We start from the raw sequence: 7526 nt of genomic DNA on the forward strand, positions 1-7526 counted from the left end.
TGTAATAGGATTCCATTTTGGTAAGAAAGGTAATCTGGGTGGCTATTGCACTAAAATGCAGCATTGGTTTGAGAGGCTAATTTTAGCTTACTTGTTATTTTTACAATGAGCTTATGGAATTAAATGCTGTGTCTGTTCCTCAAGGACTGGGTGTCCGTTCAGTGTCAGCTCAGTGCTTTCTCCACGGTTACCCGGATCTTCGATGAATCAGCTCTGAGCCTCAGTTTCCACAGCTGTAAGGCAAGGATAAAAGCAGTATCTGGCTTAAAGGCTCGAGCCAGGGACATGCAATAAAATTTTTTATTTTAAAAAAAATTTAAAAATATTTTAAAATATAAGATTCAGTATAAACGCTACTTATTAATTTATCCCAGGGATGATGGCCCAGTTTCTGCCGCCATGAAGGAAGACATGGAGACCCAGAGAGAAAGAGCAATTGGAAAGGCCACTGGGCGCTGGCAGGGCTGTGCTGGAACCAGTCTTTGGCCAAAATCCGTCCGGTTCCACAGCCGTGTGGCTGCGGCAGCCCCAGGGCTCTGTAAAGGAAGGAGCGGTGGGTGGGTTTACCGAAATGAATACTCCCCGAGCCTGTTTCCCCAGGACAGCGTGTCTTTTCTGAGGCCGTTTTGAAATGATAACAACTGGAAATGCAGTGGTTTCTCTGGGAGCACCCCCCGTACGCCCACTCTAAGGAGCCCCTAGAAGGGGCTCTGGCCAGCAGCAACCTCTAGGGTAGACACCGCTGTGACCCCGCGGAAGAGCTGGAACTTTCTCTGCAGATGCGACGTGTCTTTCTTCCAGGGTAGGATGAGGGAGGGAGGGAAGGGGAGGGAGGGGCTGCCCTGGAAACCCGGACCCCCAGCAGCCCCACCGCTGGCCTCGGATTCAGAGGGCACTAGCTACAGACCGCCTCCAGAAAGAATGAAGATGCCAGGATGATAGTCTCTTTTCCTGTGAAGTCACCTGGCCCCAGTGCTCTGATGCTCTCCGGAAGGTTCCCTCTGGCAGGAGGAGAAGGGCAAAATCCCTGGAAGGGGAGGAGGGGCTGGAAAGAGATGGAGGAGTGGGCACCAGTAAAAAACCCTTCTGTTTCTATGAAGACCTGAGGCTGGCGTTCCTTGCCTGTGGCTGCGGCTGTTTCAGAGGGATGGGGGCAGAGGCACCCGGACAGTGAGGACAGTGACAGTGACCGCGATGACAACAACAGGGGCCAACGCCCTCCTAGGGTGCCCTGGGGTGGGGGACGGGTGTGCAAGGGCTGCAGGTGGGGGCCGGACTGCGGACGCTCCACCATCCTGCCGCTAAGACACTCATTCTAGGAAAAAGCCAGTGCCATGGAAGATTATCCTCAGGAAACTAAGAAAGCATGGGTCCCGTTCAACCACAGAAGGGCCAGGTGATCCGGGCGGGTTGGGCACACAGAGCACATTTCTGGTCGAAGAGAGCAGACACCTGCATGTGCCCTCCTCCCTCCTGCCTTTCCCCCCCTCCTTCCTTCCCTCCCTCCTCCCTCCATCCCGGGCTCCTCACCTCCCTCCTTCCTCCCTCTTCCTTCACTTCCTCTGTTCCTTCAGTCCACAAACACTTGTCAAGCACCCACGGGCCCCTACGCTCTGTGCTGGGCATAGAGTAATTCCAAGGGGAAGAAGACAGGGTCCATTTTCTTGCAGGAGCCACGGGCTGTCAGGGAGACGGATTTGACCCCAATAAAGGCCAAGCCACGTGCTCTAGGAGAGCTATGCATGCACTGCCTGGCGCGCAGATCAGCACCTGCCTCTTGTTATTTGCTGCCTGCCTGGCAGGTTGGCTTCCAAATGACGCTGTGTGCGTACTCGGCTCCCTTGAACATTCGATCGGTTCCAATAAAATCCTATTCATGTGAATGCCAGTTGATGAAAATTCATAAATTAAGCAGATTCAGATGGAACACCTTGCAGTTTTGGCCGCAGGTTGAGGCGTCCTCTGCCAGCTTCTGGGGCGAGAGCTCGCTCCGTCCTTCTCCCGATGTATTCCACCACTAGCCCGCTGGGTGCCATGCTTCAGAGGAACGTGCCTCCGTCTTATGCTCAGGAACGGTCCTCTACATGGTCTGAACAACGCCTTCATTGTCTGGGCAGTAGCCGGGGCTGCTCGGGGCTTCCTTAGTACCCTTGGGTGCATCTGAGAACCTTCCTGCTGTCCCTGGCGGGAAGGGCATCTGCTGTGGTCATGGAAGATGCAGATGGCAAATGGGCTCTTCCACTCTGGGTCCAAGTGGGCTCTTGTCACTGTCCATGTGGGCTGCCCATGGGGTGAGGGCCGTGGGCACGAGGGGCTGCCTTCGTGGAAGGACCACTGTGTGACTGGGTGGATCATTAGGGCAGCCCTACCCGAATGTCTCTGAATTTTTGCTTCTAAGTGAATCTCAGTGAAAGATGACCTGTCCCAAGACCTGAGGCTTCACCTTGCATTTCTCTTCTGGGGGAAGTAAACTCTGGTGGGCCTTTCTCTCCTATGATTCACACCTATCTTGTTTGCCTGCCCCCAAACACACCTGGATTCTCCTCAGAGCCCCGCTGGTCCACGTGGAGTTGGCACCACCCATCTTCAGGGATAGCAGGAGACCCTGGTCTCAACCCATCGGCCGGGTCTCTCCCCCTGCCCACCGTGATTGGCTCAGGGGTGTGCTTGTGACCAAGTTCTGGTCAATGAGGGCTTAGAACCTGGACTTTTGTAGGGACTGACAGGGAAGAAATAGTTCTTTTCTCTGGGGACTCGACCCTAGAACATTCTTTTCACTCCAAGCATCTGGGAATTCATATTTCAGACCTTTGAATGTGTCTACCAAGTATAGATTAAAAAAACCTCCTTGGCATTTCATGTTTTCAGTAATTTCTAGTCATTCGATGGTTTCCATTCTTGATTGTGAAAGCTCTAGTTCTTCCAACCTGTTCTCCTTGGCAGGAACCATGTTGCTCAATTATTTTGGTCTCCATTTGCAAAACGTGTAGCGATCTGGGCATCTTCAATGTCTTTGCTTCTTCCCCTGATACAGATGGCTTCAGTCCAGCAGCGACAGACCCTGGTCCCCACTGGTCTAGCTGATGTTCTCCCTCTTTCCTGGCTGGGGGGCGTGCCCGAGCTCCGGGCACACACCGGCAAGGATTGATGTGCCCTAAAGTCAGTTGATTTTGCAAGGGTCACACTCCCTTCTCTTGCTTTGGGTCTGCCCCCAACTTTCATGGTTTTCTTTTTTCTCCTTTGCCCCGTAGCAAGAGTGACAGCATCACACCTTGAATTAGGACTCAGACACCGGCACCGCATTTTAAATCTTCGGCATAATTTCAAGTGGGGTGGGGCAGAGAAAGGATGCTGGCCTCATCTGGTAGAAGGACTGTGGGGGGTCAGAGCATTTTTGTGGGGCGGCCGGCTGGCTGCATGCTGGTGTGGCCAGGCCGGCTGGGAGAATGCGGGAGGGACAGAGTGCAGGGCGCCCAGGACCATGTCCACTCCTTCCTTCATGGTTGCTCTATGCCACAGCCGTCGAGGCCCCCCCGCCACCGTTTGTTTACCCAGCTTCCTTCATTTTATTTTCCAAAGCTGGCTTTGTTTTTCTCTTGCCTTTGTTTTCCTAGGAAAATGGAATACCCACTTTCTAAACCCTCTCTGACCCCGAAACCCCCTTGTGATTGGAATTAGATTAAATTCACTTATTGATTCAGGAAATACTGGTAGGTTTACAAATATTGAGTCTCCCCATCCAAACACACTGTTTCTCTGTGTATTGGGGTCTTCTAGAATGTTTTTTAATAAGATGTTGTGGGATTTTTCCTGTAGATTTTGCAGTTATTTCTTAGTTTACTCCTAGATATTTTATAATTTAAAAAAAAGCAGTTGTGAAGAGACCATATCTACCTGTTTATATGTTGAACTTTCAATATATGGGTTTACTTCATGTTCTGGGATATGCTTGTAAATTCTGTGTTTTTCTCTGTTTTCTAATTTTTAAATTTTTATTTTATCTTTATTAATTCCCTCTGGCTCTCCTTGGGTTCATTTTGTTCTTTTTTTTTTAGCTCTTTGCTTTGACTGCTTTCTTCACTAAGTTTAGTTATTTCTTGTTCAAATATGAAAACATTTCAATCTCTCATTTCTTTTCTCAGAGTGCAGACTTGGCCACATCCCATACATTTTTATGTGGATTGCTGTTTCTATCATATTTTGTAAAAAAAGTCTAATTTCAGTTTCGATTTCTTCTTTGACTGAAGCAATTTTACAAAGTGATTTTTAGTTTCTGGTAGGTTAGAATTTTTTATTTGTTTTTTAAATTTTGATTTATCCTTTCATTATAAGGTCAGAGAATGTCATCTGTATAGTTTCCCCATTTTGATATTTATTAAAGTTTTCCTTTGGCCACATGTGTATGGTGGATCTTTATAAACAGCCACAAACATTTGAAAAAAATTGTGTGTTCTCTTAGGGATACAGAAATGAATATGTATCTATGTGTCATACATTTCACAAATATTTATTGATGGACTGGTGAGCATTACACTGGGCATTGAAGAAAATGAGCAAGACGGACATTGAGCCCCCCACCCTAGCAGTCACCAACTGGGCTAAAATACCAGTGGGCGTGGGGGATGGACAGTTAAACAGGTCATTACAAATACTGACATAGATTTTGTGATGAGGCAGGTAGAGTGTCCCATAGATGCCAGGAGGCATCCTGGGAGGTTTTCTGCAGGAAGAAATATCTAAGCTTAATGATGCCTCGAATCTGTTTTCTTCCTAGATTTTAGCACTATGTTATTTAATGCATGAAGGTTCTTGACTACTGTATCATCATTGTGGTTGCTGGCTTTTATATATATAAATACAAAATAAACTTTTTGTCACACTTTATGCTTTGAATTCTATCGCTTAATCTTTCCCAGAGTCCTTTTTCGAAGTTGTTTCTTTGGGTTTGCGACATGTACACACACACACACACACACACACACACACACACACACACACAATATACATCTCTGTGTGTGTCTCTTTGCATAGCTCTTGTGCGTACCTCTTTATATTTTGTCTGGGGGGATGGTGTGATTTGATTTTAGGTGTGTCTCTCATAAGCAACATATAAGCAGTTGTTCTTTTGAAGGCCACTGAAACGACCTTCAATGCCCTTTATTCTCATTATAGGCAAAATGAGAGCTTGGGCCACTTAGGTGAATATTTAAGTAAATAATTAATTGTCTAACAGCCACTGCATTACTTGCCATGCACCAGTCGCTGTTGTAAGCACTTCACATAAATCAGTTGATTCCAGAAGCAACACTCCGAGTTAGGAATTTTTCATGCTCATTTGCAGGTGAAGAGACCAAAACTCAGAGGAGCCGGGCGGCTGGTTCTGGGTCTCAGCTGTGGTGCCTTGGGGATTCCATCCAGGCTCCAGAGAGCAGGTGTGTAAAGTCACCCCACGCTCCCTCTCCATTTCCACTTACCGGTCAGGAAACTGAGGCCAGAGCACTCTGCAAGTGGGAGCAACCAGGTGGGCGGTGGGGCAACAGGGTCAGTATCGCCGGGACTGACAGCATTCCGGCTGTCGGGGGAGGGACTTTCAGTGCCAAGACTTGGTCATCCCCGAGTGCAGACGCTGCCTCCCACTCCATGCTGACCCCCAGCCTCTGCGTCCTCTGCTGTGGCCCCACGGAGTCCTGTAAAGACATAGCCACGTGGAGGACAAGGTAACCTGGGGGAACTGTCTGGAATTGAGGGGACATGCTTAGATTTATAGCAAACGGAGGGACTAGTCAGTTCATGGCTTCTTTTATGAGTCGCGCCCGCCCTGTCCCCCATACAAAGAAGTCCTGTGAGCAGCGGAGGACAATAGGGCCCTTCAGGGCAGGAGAAAGGGCCCTTTTATGCTTGCCCAGGACTTCTGTCCTTTGAGGGACCCTCCTTGTCCTGGGGGTTGGGGACTGTGGGAGCATCAGAGCTGGGATGATGACAGGGTTGGGCGGCTATCGGGATAGCCTGGGGCCAAAACTGGGGGTGTGGGGGTCTCTGCAGGGACTGAAGGCAGGGGGCCCATCACAGGCCTCGGGGCTGTTTGGAGGCTGTCTGAGGATGCCCGGTTCCCAGTGTGAGCGGGCCAGGCAGTGCCCACCTGAAGGCAGGTTATGGGGTCAGGAACGGGCGGCACCTTGTCCCAAATGACCTTGCCTGCTTGCTCAGATGGAACCTTCTCTGGAGGGCTTTTCAACCTCCTTCCGGAGAGAGCCCCCCTGCCTTCCTGTAGCCCCCACATAGCCTGGGGTGGGGGCAGTCACCCCACCCAAAGGAGAGCTACGGGTGCTTAATAGTGTTTGTCTACCAGACTGGATGCAGAAAAATGGCCTGTCCGCACCCTGCCTCCAGCCCTCCCTCCTTTCCTTGACTAGATGGAACTCTGAAATTACTACTAGTTACACGCAGGACTAACTAGCTGTGACTGGATGTCACCCATGATGACTTGTCCCATGGGGGGTCTCTCTGTTACCTTTCGAGGAGGGGAGGAGGGAGTGGAACGAGGCCACTCAGCTGTTGGGGCCCGTCCCCTGAGGCCCTCGGGGGACAGCCCCCCACAGCCCCAGCCCAGGAGGAGGGTGTCAGATGTCCTGATGCAGCAGGGTAAGGGGCGTTCCCTCCGCACCTGGCAGAGCCACCGCAGACACCTGCTGAGCTAGGGTCCCGGCTCTAGGGTCTCTCTCATCGTCCTCACCCCTTTCTTGGGCAGCCCCTTCTCCTTGGACCCCTGCACCTCCTCACAGATTGCAAACCTCAGTGTCTTATGTCTGGGACGTTTCACTGCCTGGGCTGCTGTGGAAAGTCAAAGCGCCTTCTAATCTGGAATTCTCGCTGCTGGTGGCAGAGGTCATGTCTCCTGGGAGGGGGTGAAGGTTGGGGGTGAGGTGGGGGCCTCATCGTGAACCTTGGGGCTCCCTCAGTCTGGTGTTGACCGTGCTGGCTTCTGTCCTGACAAGGGTACCTCCCATATGCTCCTCCCCCCTTCTGCATTCCGGGGCTTCCTTTTCCTCCATTTGGGGGGTGGGCTAGGGAGGGAGGAGGGAGAGGCCCCAGGGATACAAGGTGGGGTGCAGAGCGGCTCCAGGGGACTCCAGCCCGCCTTGGGTCAGGAAAGCTTCTTGGAGGGTTGGCAGCAGCTAAGCTCGGAGCTGTGGCAGTGACAGGAAGCAGAGGTGCCCTGTGCAGGTGGGAGGCGGTGTTGCAAATCGAGGGAAGAACAATGAGTGGTGCACATCCCCACGAGCCTGTTTACTCCACAGCAGAGTGTGTCCCGTGTCTGGGGCTTCTCCCCACCTCCATGGGGCTACTGTGGTCCAGGCCCCCAGCTGGGATCCCTGCTGCTCTTCCAATCCCTCTGGGCCTGTCTTATACCACAACCAGACTGATTGTGAAAAGAAAAATCAGATCACATCATGTCCCTGCCCAAAGCCTTCTGAACCTCCCCACTGCAGGTGTTCACACTCCCAACCTCTCTTGCAAGGCCAGTG

This window comes from Callorhinus ursinus, unplaced genomic scaffold, assembly GCF_003265705.2.
Source record: "Callorhinus ursinus isolate GAN/ISIS: 27379988/994484 unplaced genomic scaffold, GSC_fseal_2.0 scaffold53, whole genome shotgun sequence".
NCBI lineage: Eukaryota > Metazoa > Chordata > Mammalia > Carnivora > Otariidae > Callorhinus > Callorhinus ursinus.